The following is a 19,983-nucleotide window of genomic DNA, read 5'->3' on the forward strand; positions in this document are numbered from 1 at the left end:
AGTGTGTGACCTTAGGAAGTCTCCTCACCTGTAAAATGGGGATAATAATAGGATGTATCTCCGTGTGTTGTGAAGATTAAATGAGTCATGATACACAGAGAGACAGATCTGAGCTTGGAGCTTGGTAAACACACAATACAATGTTATTATTTTGCAAAACTAAATTACTCTTGGGCAGAGGGAGCCCTTTTGAAAATACATCACCTAAAATAAAGGCACGCAGGTATTTTTGGTCACCGGTTAAAAAAGATTCTACTACAAGTTTTGCATTTTCAGTAGCCTGCTTTTAAAAGTAAAAATTTCAGATTAATACGGGTTTTTACTTTTCAGAAGTCCAAAGAATCGTTAATAAAACTGTATGCAATTTTATTTTTTAAAAACCAGTATGAATCGCTTTTAAAGAAATTAAGTTAAGCTTCTAAAATATTTTTTCCTCTTTAAAAAACCAAAACAAAACAGATTCTGTTGCTTTTTGGAAAGAAACCCACATCTGGGATGCCAAATTTCAGCCTTAATACCACATGGAACAGCTGAGTTATAATTTTTCAACCTCTCAGAACACACAGACTTCTGATGGGAACGCGGGAAAGGACATTTATCTTTTCAGCTGCATGAAAATGAAACCCATAATATTTTAGTGACTAAAAGAAAAATACATATTAAAAATTAAGACCATGTGTAACAGGGAGTGTCTGTATAGCTACAATACTGGAACTTGTACAATCACCTACTGTACAGATTATGTCCTTTACCAATTACTGCAAGCAACAGTGCCTTTTATATTAGAATGAAACTAAGGTAAACAGTGGTGATTTTCAATGACACTTAAGATTTACAAGATTTCGTTCAAATGGATATATATGCAGCCATACTAAATTCTAACCACCTTCTGATGAGGCAAACAAAACACAGCACTCACAAAAATGGGGGTATGGGGGAGAATACTGATTAAAATTGCTCACTTAATCCCTAGTTGTAGACCATACAGTAGCTCTTATAGCTGTGTCTAAAGACACTACAATAACTGGTTGAAATATAAAAGATTCTGTTAATCACTATTTATACTAGATTCTTTATCTACACTGACCAGATTCTTGTTGTCTCGTGTTAATGCCCGAGGTTAAGAACGCCCTTAGACACTGTACGATTATTATGCCAGTTTCATAATCAGAATCCATTAGTTCATTTAACACAGTCGGAGAAAAACTCATTTGTCTCCTTCAGTGTGTTTCACAAAGTGACACAGGGTCAGGCATTATCTGGTGCAGGGGGACAGTGAAATTAAAGTCCCTTGGTACCGGCATTCACAGCAGTTGCATGGATGATTATCAGGCTGGATATAATTATAGAGCCACCGCAATCCCCCACAATACACTGGCTATCTGCCTAGCACAAATGTTTGGATCCTTAATTTGTTGTGGGCCAGAATACGCGTATCTATGAAGTAGCCATGCATTTTTGTGTACCATTGATTACAACTTGGATAGGCAACTGCTGCCATTTGCATTTTGGAAGCTTGGCAGCTATTAAGCGACTAAGCCTAGTGTTTGGACAGAAAGATAGGACGCAGGTCTTCAGAAAGGCTTTTAGTGGCAGAATGATGACACCTCTGCCAGGATCCTATCACAGGCTCATTAGCTGAGTGGATATTTGAGCCTAGTCAGTTTCAAAGATATACTCATACAAAGTCATCTGCTTCATTAAGCTAATTTACCTGAGCTGGCTTTCCTGATAACCAACTGCTTCTACAGTATCAGCTCCACGCTGTAAAGACAGATGAGGATGGGGTGGGACGAGAGGTATTGGTCAGCAGAATACTGGGGTTTATGTGGTTGTGCTTTCCTTTAATTGGGCACTTCCAGGAATCCACATGGCCTGTTACTCACTTTTGGTTTCAAAGGATGAAGGTGGAAAATGAGAAAGATTGTGTGCTATGTTAAACACACCGCGAGTAGTATCCAATTGTTAAGAAAGGAAAAGAAAGTGGTAGTAAGAGCTACACATATGTTGATGAGGTGTTTAACCTCTAGTGATCTGAAGAATTGCTTTATGATGAGATTTACTTAAATGATATGACCTAAAGGAAATTATATCTGCAGCTCATATTCTGCAAGAAGTTGTTAAAGAAAAATCTGTATTTTTCCTTCCCCCATCCCTTTTCTGGTACTCTACTTGCATCCTCGTTTGTTTTTAGTAAGCTTTTGCTGTGTGGTATTTAGACTTGAGTGTTATTAAATTAATGACACTTGAGTTGAACTTTGGCCTGTTAGAAAAATTAGTTGAGAGCTGTTTGGATGTTAAAATTTAATCTTATCTAAGGTTTTGTGGTCTCAGCGTTGACTTTAACTGAAAGTTCTTACTGACTTTCCCACCATGCTGTTAACGCTGCCAAAGACTAATAATTAGACTTCACTATGTAGAACCAACTCACTTGACAGAGAGAAATGAAACAGCATATGGTACCTCGCTAGCGCTTTCTCTTAGCACAGAGCTAGAACATCAGCTCTCAGGAGGGAGATGGGTAAGAATTCCTTTTCCAAACTCATATATACTTTCATTTTTCATGGCCTATTGAATATAAAAGATCACTTTCTAAAAGTTCTTCAGTGAGAAATATTTCCCTACATGTAGTAAAAAAAAAACAAAAACACCCATATATTTTCTTGCATTGAATCATTAGAAATAGTTTTATTTTTTTTTAGCAAGCCCCAAATTAACTTTTTTAATTTGGCAATAATCATCTTTAAGCCATGTTCAATTTCTCTTTATCCAGCATTTTAGAAGATCCACCGCCACCCATTTTTAGGGCAGAAATGTTCAATTGCTTAGTTCTAATGACAAAATGTTTAAAGCCTATTAAACTGAAGAATTAACCTGCTTGAATTGATATTTTGCTAGTAGGAGCTTTAAGTAACAATTTAAACTTCACTGTCAGGAGTACATAAAATAAATATCATCTTTTCACACCCAGGGGAATCTGGGCCAGCTACGTCTTTCTCAGTTCTTATTTCATTGTCCATATAATTGAGTAAGATACCTACTCAATGCAATATTGAGGTCACAGATTTAATAACACAGAACTTGGGGGAATGCAAAATTTACTTTTCTCAAGATAACAATTTCTTCCAGGGGATGGGCTTTACATGCATGTAAGCTATGCTTTCAGCAGTGTAACTACGTCAGGGATTTCATAGACTAAGGTGTTACTACATGAATAACGGCCTCTTACGTTTCACGTATATTTCAAGAGCCTGTATTTGCAAATACAAATGCCCGGTCGGTCTGCTGTGTGTTCCCAGGGCCCGTGTACATTATAGGGTTTCTAAGGCCTGTAGAAAAGAAAGTCTGGCGCAATCTACAGTAACTGTTTCAAGGCTCCAATGCATTATGATGTGAACTATGTAAATAAATCTAAGCCTTTCTGGAAAAATTAAAACTTAAAATGTGTAGCATTTTTCTTACAGCACATAGGTATTTGTGCTTTATTTTGCAGTTTGTTATTGACATATCCATCTCTCCCATAAACTGGAAATCCTCTGAGGACAGAGACTGTATATTCAATTATTCATTCATTGATCCATTTATTTACCCATCAAACATCTGTTACCCCTTGCCAGGTTCACTGTCTAGTGGTGTGGGCAGATTAGTAAACAAATAATGTCAATTTGATTGTTATGATAGAGCTCTTTCATGTGGAAGGAGGGACATTAGTGACTGTCAGAGGGGATCAGGTAAGACCCCACAGAGGAGGTGATGTTTGAATAGTATCTTAAGGGAAGGGGAGGCATTCCCAAGGCAGAAGGAAGAATGGGAAAGAAAACTGGGGTGGGGGTGGGGGAGGTAGCAATGGGCAAAGCATTGGGAAAAAGCCCCAGAGAAGGATAGTGCAAGATACCAAGGTTCAGAAGGAGAGAAGGAAAGAAAGCCAAGGAAAATCCAGTAAGAGCCGTTCTTGCAAACTCTTCCAATTCAACTGATTTGTGAGAAATTGTCAACCTTGTTAAGGGCAGTGGACTGAAAGCCCAGTGTCATGGTTAATCCTGGGCAGCAGGCAGGAAAACCAAGGTGCTTGGGCAGGGCGCTCGCCGAGGACCAGGTGAGAGGACACCAGAGAAGTTCTGAAGCGCTGCTTCCTTCCTGAGTTCTGGTACATCAGCCAGCCCTCACCTTTCTTCCTGCCACAGTGCCTGAGACAGTGCCTTACTCGTCCACATAGACAATACATGCTCAATTTAAATGGCTGAAAATAAATAGAAGTAACATCCATCCCCCTTGAGGTATCTGCAGTGTAGCTGGGAAGAGAGATACGAACCAAGTAGATAATGACTAACACCAGTGACCAGAAGCTGTTCCTCCTTTTAACATTGCAAATACAAATGCCGGGTCGGTCTGCTGTGTGTTCCCAGGGCCCGTGTACATTATAGGTTTCTGAGGCTAGCTAGCACTAAGGCCTTTAGGAAAGAAAGTCTGGCACAATCTATAGTAACTGTTTCAAGGCTCCAATGCTGAAAATAAACCCTCCCTCCTCCAAAAGGAGTAATTTAGACTTCCATGAAATTTTGGTCAAGCACCAAACTGCAGTTGCCATCTTCTCAGAATGGCAACTATGCATAAGTGAAACAAAATGTAGGCAGCTCCAATGCAAGACATGGAAGGCTATGGTTGGGAAGTTCTGCAGAACAGGGAAAACCAAAACTATAATGAGGAAATATTCTTACAAAACAAGTGATCCAAAATTCAAAATGCTGAAACGTGAGGATAATGCCAACCGACAGCACAAAGGGCACTGAGAAAGATCTGGGAGCACACGTTTGTTAGATATGGCTTCACGGACCGGGGCTTTTAATCCCAATAACAAGCATGTGAAGCAAAAACATCATCATCTCACTGTACAGTCAAGACACTTGAGGCTGACGGATACTAAATAACTAACCCAGGGCCACTGAACCACTACAGGAAGGAATGTGATGGAAACCCATTGGAATATCAACTCCATGAAAGCAGAGACTTCCTCAGTGCCTAGGACATGCCCGGCGTATAGTCGGTGGTCAATAAGTATTTTTCTGAAATGACCCAGACTTCAAAGCCTGCGTTTACAAAGTGGTCAGGATCAACTACATCACAGAGAAGATAAACTTTTGTACTTGCTCCTGGGATAAAGAATTGCCTAGATAGGCAAGTGGGCAGACGTTCGTTTGGGCGAACTGAACTATTAATAACATCAGTCAAAACAAGTAAGATAAGGAACATAAAAGAGTTCAGAGATAGAAAAGCCTAGGTCTTCACCCAAAATATTTTTTCTTGTGCTAGTAGAAAAATGTTTTCATTGTCACTGAAACAATAGCTAAGACAAAGCGTAGAACATCTGACCCCTAAAGAACAGCTTCTAAAAATTAAGTATGTGTGTACACATAATCGTACATACATTCTATATAGGAGGTTAGGAACATGTGAAAATAAACAGTGATGTTGAAAGATGTCTTTAACCTTAACTGTAGCATTTGCTAGTCGAAACTGTAATTACCGTTGTGTTTTTGGTGGTGACTGCTCATGATTCTTTTTAAAGGTCTGACAGCTGCCTTCCTGGTATTTATGTGTTTCTTGTTAGGGAGCCCAAGATTCACAACTCTGAGCTTGTAATGAGGAAAAGAAGACAATACAAATAGCATGAAAAGAAGTATGAACTGGATATCGCCAGAGAGACAAATCACATATTCTATGCTGCTTTAATTGGAAAACAGTTCTTTCATGGGGTTACTTTCTCTTCAGCTGAGATAATTAAGTCTGGGCTGACACTGGTGACCAGCTACTGATGATATATAGTCAGTTACTAACAATGCAGCAATCAGCAATCAAAATTTGTATTGCCCAGGTTACCAGGGCACCGTTGGAGAGAAAGCCGTTTTGATAAGGCTGAGAGATAGGCCTCCTAACGCAGTGTTCACGTGGCATCTTGGTGGGTTAATTAGGTCTGCTTTATTTCAATTCTGTCATAAAAGAGAACACACCTATTTTCTGTGTTTACATTAAAAATACTTTGCAAGCCCCACACTGGAAAATAAGTTTCTGCGTGGGTCCCTGTAATTTTTAATGGATTAAATTATATTTGGTTAGTGGTTTGGCATGAGGGTAGGTGGGCACGAAATAAACTTAGATGTTTTAAAAGCCACTCCATGCGGCTGGCACAAGTACAAGTTGTTTGAATCATGATTAATTATCCCTGGCTCGAGCTGACGGCACTGAAATGGAAGAGATTAGGATTGTAATTTGGATACCGTTTATGTTTCTATCAGTGCTTCCCGAACTTGTCTGCTCACAAGAATCGCCTGAGGATCTACTAAAAGCCCAGGTCACACCCACCCCCAATTAAGTCACCATCTCTGGATGTGGGACACATGCATCCTTCATTTTTGAAGCTCTCAACGAGATTCCAATGTGCAGGCAAGTTTGGAGACCATTCATGTATACTCACACCATGATATATTTTTGCACTGAGCTGTGGACAGAGCAGCATACACTGTCAGAGGGCGGAAAAGAGAACAGGTGTTCCAATGGGCAGCACTTGCCTCCAAGGTTCAAGTTGGAGTTAAAGCTGGAATCAGAAACTACTGTCCCCCATCCCAGTGAGAGACTTAGAGCCCCAAGAAGAGCAGCATACTGTAGCCCACCTGGCGAGAGAAGCAACTTCTAAGTGGTTGAGATGGACTCTGGGGAGAAGGGGAATAAGAAATAAGGCTTTGCCCCCATTGCAGCAGCACCTAGCTCAGTGTCTGTTGAGTGAGCAAGTGAAAAGAAGAGAAAGGAGGAGACAGTCACTTGTAGCTCACCTCCCAGAAAGGGGTGCTAGGATAGGATGAAGGATACCTTTTATCCATCATATACCGACACAGTAGGTACCTCTCCACTCTGCCCTGTTTGCTCTTCTGATGAACTCTTGCTTTCTCTCCACTTTAGTCAATATCCTTTCTTCTCTGGAAGCAGTCATTCTGGGATAGTCTAAGGTGACCACCCAGAAGAGAACAACACTCATTCCACTTCGAAAAAGTGGGACATCCTTTGGGGATGCTTCAGAAGCGGCCTTTCGCTCTCCTTTGCCCTGGGAAGTGATCACCAGAAAGGGCGGTGACTTAGAGAACACGGGCAGGAGCCTGTCCAGGAGTGAACATGCAAATAGAGGGGGAAAAGGTTCCTGTGCACGGAAAAGAACATAAAAAACACAAAGGATATTTGTTTTGTGCTCATCTGATTCTTTGTATCTGACTTCACTGCACCCTGCCTTTCTGAGTTTGTTATATTTTTATTTGACAGCTAATAACTTAGGCAGCCATTCGTGTGGCACGCCAGCGGGTTTATAGTGTAAACTACGAGCCACCATAGAGCGCCATCTGCATTACAGATAAACTCAAGTTATCACAACTGACACTGTGATGCCTATAAACTTCCCTCACTCCCGTCCTGTATTCCAGAACATTATCACTGGCTGAACATCTTGGGAAGGGACGGGATCCTGGGAAAAACTGTGGCAATTGGCAGTATCAATAGGCCTGAGTTCCAGGTTTGCCTCTGGAGACAAAGATTTTAAAAAGTAACTAGTTTTGTTTTGTGCCAAAAATTAAACACATGCACAAGAAAAACATTGCAAAAACCTAAGAGCACAACATGAAAAGTGAGTTTCTTTTCTGCATCTGACCCCCAGCCCTTCTCCCTCAGAGACAACCACTGTTACAAGTGGCTTGTATAATGGGCTTGAAATATTCATAACACTTTAAAAAAAATCAGTCTTGAATCAGTCTTGGCTTGTATTTCAACATTCATTAACAAAAAAATTGCCCCTTTTACAATCATTGTAGAACTCAGTGTGCTGATATTTAAAACTACTCAGCCACTTGAATCAAAATCAAGAAATACTTAACAAGTCCTTTCAACGTACAAGACGTTGCCTAAGCAAACCGTTTCTAATGAGGACTTTACATGTATATATTCCATACTTTTTCTGGTGTATAATCAACTAATATAAATTGATCTGTGCTTTAAATCTCAGATGCTTGCCACTCACCTCTACCTCCTCTAACTTCTCTAATCTGAGATGTCTTCAGTCCAGACATCTGGGTGGGCGGTACGTTCTGGCCAGAGTACCCTCTCTCATGCCTTCTCCAGATGGATTGGCTCAAGGATCTAATATTCCCCAAAGGAATAAAACTTCTCTGAGTTGCATAAGAATAGGAGCTGTAGCACTCTCTGCTTGAAGACACATGTGTGTAGAAGGATGAGAGATAGCCCAGGACAGAGCCGCATCCCCACCCACATCTTGTCTGCAAAGAGGGGAACACCCCCCACTCTGTAGCCCACTGCTGCATTCTGGGCTGACTGCACAGATGAGGGCCCCAAAGCCCCCTCCAGCTCCACCCAGCAACATCTGTATATCTTCTCTCCAGCTGGCTGACCCAGCTGTTCAGGTTTCAGGACCAAGTTATGAGTCACTGGGAGGGGATTTGAGACAAGAGCCGAGTTAAATCATCTCTTGGGGTCTGTATGTCATTGGCAATTGAGCCTTAGTAACTAGCCAGTGGATAACAGTCATCCCCAGGAAGGCCACACACGAGAGCGTCACTTTGTATTACACACTTCAGTACCTTCTCTAAGCTTTGCAGAGATGAAAAGAGGTAAGATAGTATGGATGCTGTATGTTCCCACCCCAAAAAGCCTCTGGTGCACATCAGATTACGACCATCTCTCCTACCTTACATATACTTTATGGCTACTGACCTATCGCCTATCCAAGCTGGTCAAACTGGGATCTTGAATGAATGCGGTCTGGCCAAAGCCTGAAGACTTCAAGTCCTCTTTGGTCCACTGATTCTTGGCATGTTATTTCATCAACAGAGCTATATGGGCAGCCTCCAGCCAAAGGCTTGAGTCAACAGCAGGATTTTGCTGGACCATCTGTGGTTTCCTGCTCTAAGCAGTGTTTCCTCACTACGAGGGAAGAAAGACTTGTTGGGGGATCCAAGAATCATAGGTAATCAGGCTCTCCACTGGGACCTTAAATGTTGTCTAGCCCCACATCCGATGTCTGACTGACTGCCTGGACAATATTCCTTCCCTCCCAGCATTCATCCAGCCTCCTGTCCCCATCGGTAGGCCACTCTTTGTTTGTGTTACTGGGACTACTAGAAAATTCCCCCTTGTTTTCAGCAGAAATGATCTCCTTATAGTTTCTGCCTACTGATCTTAGTTCTGCCCTCCTAACTGTCCTCTGGGTTTCTCTTCAGATATCTGCAAATGCCCATCTCTGCCTATCTTGTCTCTTGCGTATGTACTTCCTTTGTTTTAACACTGCCTTGTGAGAAATTGTTCTGATGTTCTTTCTTGGAGAAGCCCCATTTATTCATTATTCAAGTTCACTGTGTAATAAGCTTTGTTCCAGAACACAGAGATACAGTGATTAACAAGACAAACTTGCCCATATGAAGCTTACATTCTAATAGAGGGGAAAGACAGATGAAAGGCAAGTGAGAATTTAAATGGGGAAATATCAACGAGGGACAAATCCATTACAGAAACTGAGAATAAAATGGTGAAAAAAGGCGGCACTGGGTTGTTTTGGGGATCACGGAAGGCCTGTTCAAGGAAGTGGCATTTTAACTACATTCTCAATGACAAGCCAGCTGTATGAAGACTGGGGTGGTGGTGCGGGGGATCATTCCCTCATCCCAAGCGGGAGCAGCAAGTCCACAAGGCAGGCGTGAGAGCTGTGTGTGTGAGGAAAGCCAGGCTAGGTAGGGGACTGGAGCAGAGTGGGAAATGGTGGAATGAAACAAGACAGGATGAGGGAGGAGGTGGCGCAGTTTGCACCCAAATACGGGATTTCAACTTTGTTTTAAATGCAGTAAGAAGCCACTGGAGGTTTTTTACAAGGGAGGACATGATCTGATCTATGTTTTTAAAAGACCATCAGCTGCTGTGTGGGGATTAAATGGAAGGAGGAGACTAATTAGGAAGCCACTGCAGCAGCCGACGGTGGGCTGGACAATCCCAGACAGCAGGTAGCATGTCGAGAAGTGGACAGATGTGGCATGCATTTGGGTTGTAGAATTAATATCTGGATGTTCTCTCGTAGTCCTCTGCACTCCCGTAGTGTTTCCTTTTACGTTTATGTTGCTTTCTTCTTTGTTATAGCTGCTTATGGACTGTCTCCCATAGCGGTCTAGGAGCTCTCTACGGGCAGAGAACCCATGACCTTGGCCTCCCCCACTCTCCTAGCACAGTGCCCTACTTGCACATATTAACCAGACTCAACAATTTCTTGAGTGAAGAAGTGAAGGCGAAAAGACTAACAAGGGCAGGTTTTTATTTGACTAAATATTGAAAATAGCCCTCTCTCAGTGCCTCCACACGTACACGGTATTATCTCAGGTCTCATGTTCTTGCTGGAAACTCCCCAAACATTGAACAAGTAATATATGATGTACAAAAGCCATGCTCCTTTGGAATAAAACGGCTTGCTAGCAATGGAAAGGTTACTAATAATGACTCTCAACCTTCTGTGTGAGGGAGGAGGGGGCGTTCATAGAGCCCTCACTTTCAGATGGTGAGGCAGAGCCTGAGCTTGAGTCAGCTAGCTCAGGTGCCATACAAACACCTTGCTCTCTCCTCAGTGAAGATTCTGGAGGAGTCTCAGCCTTCTTTCACGTCTCAGTGCTGCTGGAAAGGGCTGATTAAATAGATACTCGTATACGAAGAACGTATCTGCTTATTCTTGCATAACACTTCAGAATGACTTCTTTTTTTTACTCTGGAGCAGGAGACTATGTATGTTAACTGAACAGGAAGATCTGATGTTTGAAAAGAAGTTCATGCATTATTCCCTCTCCATGTGTTCCACAGCTGTGCTTTTTCTGTCTCACTGCTCAGACCTTTGAATCCTTACCAGTGAAAGCCTGCGTGACCCAGGTGGACCTCTGGGCTTTCCAGTAACCAGGCGTTGAATAGCTTTCAGAGCCATTTATGCATTTCCTATGCCTCCATTTCCTCCCCAAGAAAGCCGAGCACGTGCGTGCAGGGATCCTTGTATTCTCCTGGGGTGACCAGCTGCGTGGGCACCTCTGCTGGCTGGACGTGGGTCTCACCCTCCCTTTCTCTCTGATCTACCGCCTCTCTTTTCTCTGACCCTCAGCACTGTAATTTGCTTTCTGCCTGTCACACTCAAGCTTATTGGGTGATTTCACTTTTCCTCTTGATTCTGGTCTCTGTCACAGAGATCATAATTACAGGTCTTGTCTGCTGTGCTATTAATTATGGGAATTGTGGTTTCTTTCTTTATTTATTTTTAGATTCAGGGGTTAATTGGTGATACCCATGTGCTGTTTTCCCTCCAGATCATTTGGATTGCTGCTGTTAACTATTTGCCTCCATTTTATGACAGAGTTAGAATTGATGACCACTGTGCCCACTTTGTGAGAAATAAAGGAGAGGGACAGTGTGTGGAGGGGACCCCTCAGAGAGGAAGGGGAGAGAGTCTGTCTTCCTCCTCTGCTACCCCCACCTGCTGCCCGACATAACAATTGCTCTGCCCCCAAATCCTGAAATACAAATTCTTCATTTTACTAATGAATCCTTCAACTAGTGTTAACTATGAAAAGAAAGTTGCAGGTATTTGAAAATAAAAGGCAGATACATATTACAAAGCAGAGGCCAGACGCTGCCAGCTGACAATTCCCTCTGATTATGGGGATTGGAAAAAGCCATTTCCAGGGTCATTCCACGGGGCAGAGAAAGAATACAGGCTGCAGACATTATGAACATTCCTTTGAAGAGACCACCACTAACTGCACAAAAAGCCGGTGATGTCTACACATTTAGTACAGAGAGGATGGGGGGGTGGGGTGAGTGGGGGGACTGACCCACCTGTAGTTGGCTGTCAGATGCGAGGAAAAAATGAAGTGCAGCCACGCAGGGGGCCTGTGCCGAGTGAGGCAGTCGCTTGTGCTGCTGTTAGATTTCACTGCTTCCCACAAGAGGCTTTGAGACCGTCTACCAAGATCACCTCTGCTCTGTGGGCATCACTCATTTTTGGGAAGCCTGTGCTTGTCAGTCCCTTGGATGGATAGGAGCCTGGGACTCTGTCATCAGGAGTGCAAACGGAGGAAATCAAGACTAGATGACTCAGTCAGCAATTCCTAATCTCTGAATTATTCTTGCAAGTAAAGTATGATATGATACACGCTCTTAAAAATAAATGAAATCACATTACATGTTTTAAATTCTATGAGAATCTCACAATACACTGGGGGATAATCAGAGAGCTCCTGGGTTTAGGAAAACCAGTGTTGGGAATTCTGCTCTAGAGGATCTCCTTACCTCTCATTTTTTATCTTTTTTTAAATCTCTTCAGGGACAAAGGAATATTTCCACAGTCTCTTTTTAGAACAGATGTGTTTCAGAGTTTAAAATTTTTCAGGTTTTAGCAAAGTAACATGGGACATGGACCCCTGTGGGGGCAGAAAAGTAACATGGGCCACACACCCCTGTGGGGGCAGCATCCAGTAATCAAACCCATTAATGTTTTTGCAGTGCATCCTAAGAGGGATAAATAAAGAAAAAATGATCTCATGCCAGTTCAGATCAAGTTTTGTGACCAAATGAATAGGAAAAACTTTCGGTTTTCAGGTTTTGGGGGTTTGTTTTTGTTTTCTTGTAATTGCAAATAAGGGATTGCATACCTACCTATATTTCTAAAACTAACTTTCTTCATCCACATTTAGAGGAATCAGGAAAAATGAATCTTGTTTTTCTTTCAACTAAAGGAGAAACCAGGCAGATTTAATTAACAACAACTAGTCCCACCACCAAAATAGTTCATCCAGATGCTGACCACCTTCATCTCAATGAACAGGCCTTAACTGTGTCTCAGTACGGTGACCCTTAAACCACCTATGTAAGGAATCTAGTTATTAAGTGGTAGAAACGTTTAAACAAACTTGTCATTTCCTGGAACTTACTCTCATTGGCCATAAGGAAGCATATTTTCAGGATGTTGGGAAATGGTTATTAATTTTGAGGGTAGGGTTTCACATTAAAAACAAACGAACATTCTAGGAAGTGTTATCACTAGATTTGACTGATTTGGGAAGAGGCAACTAACGAATGGTGCTCTCTCCACCCCAATTCAAACTGATACCTGATCCAAGTAAATCAAGGCAGCTAAATGAGTGTGTGAAGAACATGAACAGAGCCAATAAAGATAACATTAATTTCAGAAAAACTTAGTAATAGCTACCAAACTCAATAATAAATTTAAACAGATTTAAATGTATGGGTTTGCAATTTTCATGTAGCTCATCAGGACATAAAGCAGACTTTCCCCCCCCTTTTAATAACAATGAAATGAATTGCCTAAAGAAAATTGTGGAAATTAAAGAGATGATGCTTCCGTCTCATTTTTGTTCTGGAAGTGTCTAGATATACATACAGATAATCGACTGTGTATATAGCTACTTTACTGATAATAAACACCAGTCAGCAATATCATGTTTTGTTTGGGAGCAGATCTTAAAATGATATTATGTCTCTCTCTGTACAATCAGAAGCTCGTAGTCAAATACGAACTGTTTGGGGCATTCAGAGTACTGGAAGAGCATTAGATGCTCACTGAAAGAGACAAGGAATACAATGAAAAATGGCACGCGGCGAACACCAGAGAACCTGGCTCAAAGGTTTAGTTCAAGGAAATGTTTTTCACTTCCTGATCTTGGGACTTACCAAAAAAGCAGTAAGAGTTTGTTCAATCAAAGTTCCAATCATCTGTGATTGGTGATCCTGTTATTTTGGGCTGTTACTCAGAGCTCAGAGAAGGAGAGGCTTGCAGGTTGTTTTTATTTCTCTCTGAGCCAAGTTTAAGTTGACTTCCACTCCAAAACAGGGGAAGAACACATCCCTGCATCCATCTGAGGCTGAGCAGTCCCAGGCCAAGCAAGGAGCAGGGAGATTCTGTTTTCTATTAAATACACTGAGAGCAAACAGGAGAAATTATCAGGGGGAGGCATCCTGTCAGCAATTGCTCTATATTAGTTTAAATCAGCTCATGAGTTTGACAAAGGTTCATGGAAAACTCCAGACACGAATACCCTGAGTTAAAGTCACTCTACAGATATCTTTCTAAGGGCCAGGGAAAAGTGCGTTCAATTTAGGCATGTTGTTTTTGCTGTTTCATTTTTAATAAAACTGCAAATGTACAGAAACCCAGAGAGGAATGTGAAAATAACTCACATAATCAGCCCCTCGAATGAATAATATACCAATATTATGAGATTTTACCTCGGATTTTACCCTTCTTCTTCTGACATAGTCTTAGAAGGAAAAAGTCATTAAACGTAATCTTAATTCTCAGTTATAATTATTGAACCGAACTTTGGGTGAAGTGAAAAATGAAAAAAACCCACCTGTTACTTTAGACAAATATTTGAAATTCCTTAATCAAAGAGTGAAATGGCCCCATTTGAGTTTCTGAAAGTCCAACTTGAGCGGAGTTGCTCATTTTAACACCCTGCTCCCTTGACCTGGTGCTTCTACCCGACATGCCGGGCTCCTGCCTGCCCCTCGGCAGTCCGCAGTGAACCATCACACACCCGCCAAGGCGCTCTCCAGCGAGGTCTTTGCCAATCACCCCACCCCCTCGCCTCTGCAGCACCTTTGCCCTCCAGGCGGTATTCTTTCAAACAGAATTTAATTTCTCTGTTCAAAGTTATTGTTGTCTGTTTATGTTCTATTTGGGGACAATGGGCAGGAGCTGTCAGACCCATGGTCTAAACAGGAAGGGGCGGGGGGGGGCGGTACACGGGGGCCCTTCCCCCATCTCCGTCTGCGTCAGCATCTAACACAGAGCTGGCTCCCAGCAGAAAAGCAAGCGGGGAACCGGGAAGATGGCAATCACACAGTGGAAATCATGAACATCAGGCAGCAAGCCAAGGAGGCATGAAGGAGTCTTGGCTTCCTATCTGAAAGCAGCGTGATGTAGTGACAGAGCTCGGAGGAGGAGTCAGCCGTCCTCCACTGCTGCTCAGCTTTACCACTGGGTAACTGTGCCACATCTGGCAAGTGACCTCACTTCTCAGGGCCCCGGTTTCCTTAACAGTAAAATAAAGGGGGTATTTGTTTCTGCCTCTGGAGCAGCTGTCTGAGTTTGGCAATATTAACGAAATTGAAAAAGATGGAGGCGGCAAGGCGTTGCAGTGTGACATGGGGAAACATGGCTGGGACTGTTGCAGCTTTCTGAGATCAAGATGGTTTGCCAGAGCATTTCAGGCCTGCTAAGATCATGTCTATAACTGCAGAGCTCTAATGAGTCATTAGACTGTGTCAGAAACACCCAAGCAAAGTGCATTAAATGAACAGGCCCAAGAGTGTATGGGGGGTGTGTATGTGGAGGGTGTTGGCAGAAAGAAAACCGCTGTAACAAAGAATCACCCGAAAGACAGGCTTGCCTTTTCCCCTCAAAAGATAACAGGGTTACAATCAACCTGAATTTTTACACAAAAATTTTTTTTCTAAAAGTACTTCTGAATTCACAGCTATTTTCCAGCTTCTTTGTGACAGTGGTTTTAGATCTAAAAATGGAACATCAATTATACACAGTCGATATTTGTTATTATACTCTGTTGAATGCCATCATCATTCTCCAAAGCTTGCTGAAGTTGGGTCTGTGGCATTTCCCTTTCCTCAGAAACGGGTCCTTTTATGTCTCTGCTAATGGCTGAGCAGGGGAGGAGAGAAAGATCAGATGCTTTACTGAGAGGCTAGAGCTGTCTTTCTCATTTGCAGGAACCTTGCACCGAAATGCGGCTTCACCGAACTGGTGGCCAGTGTGGTCCCTGAAGACTGGGCGTACAGTAAAGGCTTCCACCAGAATCAGGGGGCCCAAGTTGTTTCTAGTTCCACAAGGAAGGGCTCTTCTGTGGCCTGGCCGTGTATCCTGAGGACAGCAGCGTCTTCTAAATGCTGCCGCCCTGGACACGGCGCTGTCCAGGTCACTGAATGGCACCTGCTCTTTAAATACTCTTTCATTCTTGAAATGTTCTTTTGGTGCAAGAGTAATCAGCCGTTCACATCTCTGCGAGGCAGGTCTCCAGCACTCAGCAGGCTGGGTTTTTGCACAAGCACCTGTTCTCCCACCTCTCTGGGCAGAGGTTCCTTTCTCAGGAGTGTCCAAATCGGTTTATTGTGGCCGCTACTGAAGCCATCAGCCTTGTTCTTACCCTTCATAACAGACCCTGTTCTCTACGATGTATCAACATTAAAACACCGCTATTGAGGAGGCTGTAAGCAGGCAAATGGTTTCACTTAACACAGTGCTGTCACGAGATAATCAACTCCACCTAAAACTGTGGTTGGGAAGTATTTGCATCTTTCCTACCCACCTTAAGCCGGCAATCACAGGGCCATAAAGTGGAATGAGCCTTTGCATGCCTGCATGTTTGTGAGCTGCTGTGTACTCCATTTATAGATTTTTATTACTGAAGCCATTAGGGACTTTCAGCCACTCTGACCACGTAAGCATAGATGCATCAACCTGTATTCAACTATCATCTTAACTGCAGTTTTCATTTATGCGAGCATCTCTCTCTTTCCAACCTTCTTTCTGTTCCCCTTTCTTTGACATACTGGGAAGGACGTAAATTTTGGCTTCATACAGACCCAGGTTTGTTCACGCCTTGGCTTTTCCTTTTTACTGATGTGCTGTAAATACTGACGCTGTGCTGTCCAAATATGTTGCTTAACCTTTCTGAGTCTCAGTTTCCTTGTGTGCACAATGGACATAATAAGGTCTGTCTCCGTGGGTTGCTGTCATATTTAAATAAAATAATATGCATATGTACCCTGTACACAGAAGGTGCTCAATACACCTCCACACCCCCCCTACCCATTCTCCATTTCCCAAACATTATTCTTCTTTGCAACTCGTGTGAGTGCTGTGATTCTCATTTTAAAATCGCACAATATGAGTTATGCCTTCCTGAGGAAGGGAGGGAAGGAGAATGAGGAGACAGCTTCTTCTCCACTGAGGAAGTAAAACACAAGTTGTTGATCTGGGGTCTACCTGAGAATTTAAGTAATTCCACGAAAAGCTACTGAAAGGAAATTTTTAGGATCTCAACTGACGAATAAATATTTTTGAGGGCTACGATTTTTATGTACATGATCTCAAAACCAATCTTGAGACACAGTTTTACCCACTCGGAAGAGGAGGAAAGTGAAGCTCAGGGAGCTGCAGCGTTTTGCCAAAGGTCCCAGCCAGTAAGTGGAACAGAAGGATTCACACCCCATGTTTTGACCCTCTGCTCTTTCTGTTCCCCAACATTAGCAATAGTTCTATATCATGCAGGAGCTTTTAAACCACTTCCGATTCAGATTTTTAAAACACAATCGCCCTGTAAAGACAACGATGAGGAGGCCAGAAAGCTGGAATAATACGATTAACTGGTAACAACGGAAGTCTCTTTGGCCAGGTTAAAACTACTTATGGAATTTGAACTGCGTCCTGGTGTTGAAACGAACGCAGTAGCACATGCTCCAGCTTGAGGAACTGTTCACAACTTTCACCCTGTGCCTGCAGCAGCCCGCTGACAGCAACACTGAACAGAGCCTGTCCCATCGCGTGTGCCACATACAACCCCACTCATCCACACGCTGATGACCCCGCGTTTCTAAACCGAATGCAGTTTAGGGGCAACCAGGAAAGAATGCAGAAAAACCATCAGCCCTGTTCTTTATAGAAAGAGCACTTGCCCAGGTGCATGGAGCTTTTCCTCCCGACCTCTGCAGTCACCTCAGAGAGCCTGACACCACCTCTACCACCAGAGCCCCGCGCCGTTCCCGCTACGTGGAGCTCCAGCGTCCCACTCTGCCTCAGCTCCTAACCCTCCCGCCCAACCCCTACCGTCAGGTGGTGTCCCTGGCCTTGGAAACAGGTCCAGGGGGTGGCCTGGTTCAGGGTCACTCCAAGTCCTGTCCTCCCTAATCACCACCCCATACCCACTCCCTTCTTCACTGGGGCAGAATCGCCTAGAACTGTCCAGTCTCAGAGCCTGAAGGAGTTTCATAGGCCATTACATTGTATATCCTTTCATTTTACAGGTGAGGAAACTAGGAGGCAGTGAAGCTATGTGACTTGCCCACCATTAGCGTGTCCCTCTTTCTGTTAAAGACAGCATGAATTATTGATTACCTTTAAAACTTCCGAAGATGTCAGCAGAAAATGTACTTTTTAAGAGAATTGCTGAAACACGGTAGTAAATGATTTTCCTCGTTGAAAAAGTACTACTACTATCATTTCCCTTTTATTTCTAGGCCACACTTAGCGCTATTATCAAGAGCATTTTGCATTTGCTAGTTTCCAGATTACATTATTTTTCTATTTCACCACTTCTTACTAAAATGGTCACTGGATGCCAACATTCTGGAACATGCTGTTGTTGTACCAGCTCAGACAAAAACTATATCCATACAAGTGCAAGTGCACTGAGGAATTGTTTGCTGTAGCTGGACATGTAAACAGTGTATGGAGGAGCCCAACTGGGTCTTTAAAAAAAGCAATGTCCACTCATTTGTGTGTGTGGACATTAGGTCCCACCAGGTTCACTTGTTAAGACTGACACACAGCAACCTGCATATGACAGTCAAGACAAGCAGACTACCTTATGCAGCAATGGTGATGTTTAAATGCTTTTCCTGAGTGGCATGGAGGTTGCCCTCAGAGCTTTCAGAGGTCCGGCAGTAAGGCTAGTGGGTGAGGAAGGCTTGCTAAGACGATGAAAAGTGCTGCGAATATTTCCAATTGGAGAGGGCCAGCCCCTCTACTCCGGGCAGCCTCTGCTCACCTCTGGCATGCGGGCCATGTGGAGTGTTGGCCTGCAAAGCCAGATGTCTGTTTTTTCTTTATCTAAGAAACAGAAATCTGGAGTTGTATGTTAAATCTTTTTTTTCCCCCTAAATGTTGTCAACTAATTTAGTTTTTTCTTCTCTGTGAGCCAGCTTTGGCCAAGTCCGACAAGTTTTGTGAGCCCAAGTAGGATTTTCCAGGGCAGGATTTGGGGGACTCGTTGGGGAGAGGATTAGAACTAGTGTTGGGGTGAGTGTGAGTGGTAGGCTTGTCACAGCTTCCTAATGGCTCTGTGAAATGAACCTGATTCATCAGAAGTCAGACGTGGCTATTTGTGACATCATTCTCTGTCAGTTCTAGTGACATTCCCACGGCTTCATGCTTTGCTGACACAATGAGCTACTTTATGATAAGGGTATGGGGGGAGGGGTGGGTGGAAGCTCCAGTTATTGAAAATATTTGATCCTTTTGGAAACAATCAACACAAATGCAGTCACAGGATATTTGAACAGACCTCTTTTTAGCCCCCATCATGTGGTCCTCAACGTGGAATATCTGAAGGCTAGTTTCCTGGCCAGTTAGCATTCTGCACAGTTCATTTAGCTCATGGCGGCCAACAGTCACAGCACTGCCTGGGCATCACAGTTCTATTATTAAGTCTGGTCTTTAAAATTGTCGGGGGAAATTTACAGTAAAAACAATTTTTGTCTTGGCTCAGAGTGTGCAGAAAGTCAACATCATTCTTGCCCATTTGACTCAGAGTAAAGTTGTATAATTAGTTTTAGATGAACCTAAATAAATCTAATAAATTCACCAACACACGCCTATTAAAACTAAGACTTTCTTAAGGTTTCCCACAAATTTTGTGGGTTGGGGAAGAGTAGGATTGTAACTTCATAGTAATGGTGTATTTTACGAAGGGCATTTCTCTTCAAGCTAAGAATAATGGAAGGTTGAGACAATTAGATGGAGAATTCAGTCATAATTAGCTTGCTTTTGAAGTAGATTACTTACTTTTGTTTAGAACACTCATATTGACAGTCTTCCCATTATCTAATTTTCTGGATAGCTGCTTTTTGTCTGAGTGATATTTGGACTGTAAGCAC

General features: G+C 42.8%; 1 protein-coding gene across 9 annotated transcripts in view; it reads left to right on the forward strand.

Annotated features, from left to right (window-relative positions):
• SEMA6A (semaphorin 6A) overlaps positions 1 to 19,983 on the forward strand; it is a 121,680-nt gene that overhangs the window by 40,314 nt on the left and 61,383 nt on the right. For 2 of the 9 annotated variants that reach the window (XM_074328578.1, XM_074328579.1), the window contains one exon: positions 6,294 to 6,441. The exons of the other annotated variants lie outside the window; for them this stretch is intronic. The gene's annotated coding sequence lies outside the window, so the exon portion shown is untranslated. The remainder of the gene's footprint in view (positions 1 to 6,293; positions 6,442 to 19,983) is intronic. 9 annotated transcript variants of the gene reach the window in all.

The sequence above is a fragment of the Rhinolophus sinicus genome, linkage group LG03 (assembly GCF_036562045.2).
Source record: "Rhinolophus sinicus isolate RSC01 linkage group LG03, ASM3656204v1, whole genome shotgun sequence".
NCBI classification, from domain to species: domain Eukaryota; kingdom Metazoa; phylum Chordata; class Mammalia; order Chiroptera; family Rhinolophidae; genus Rhinolophus; species Rhinolophus sinicus.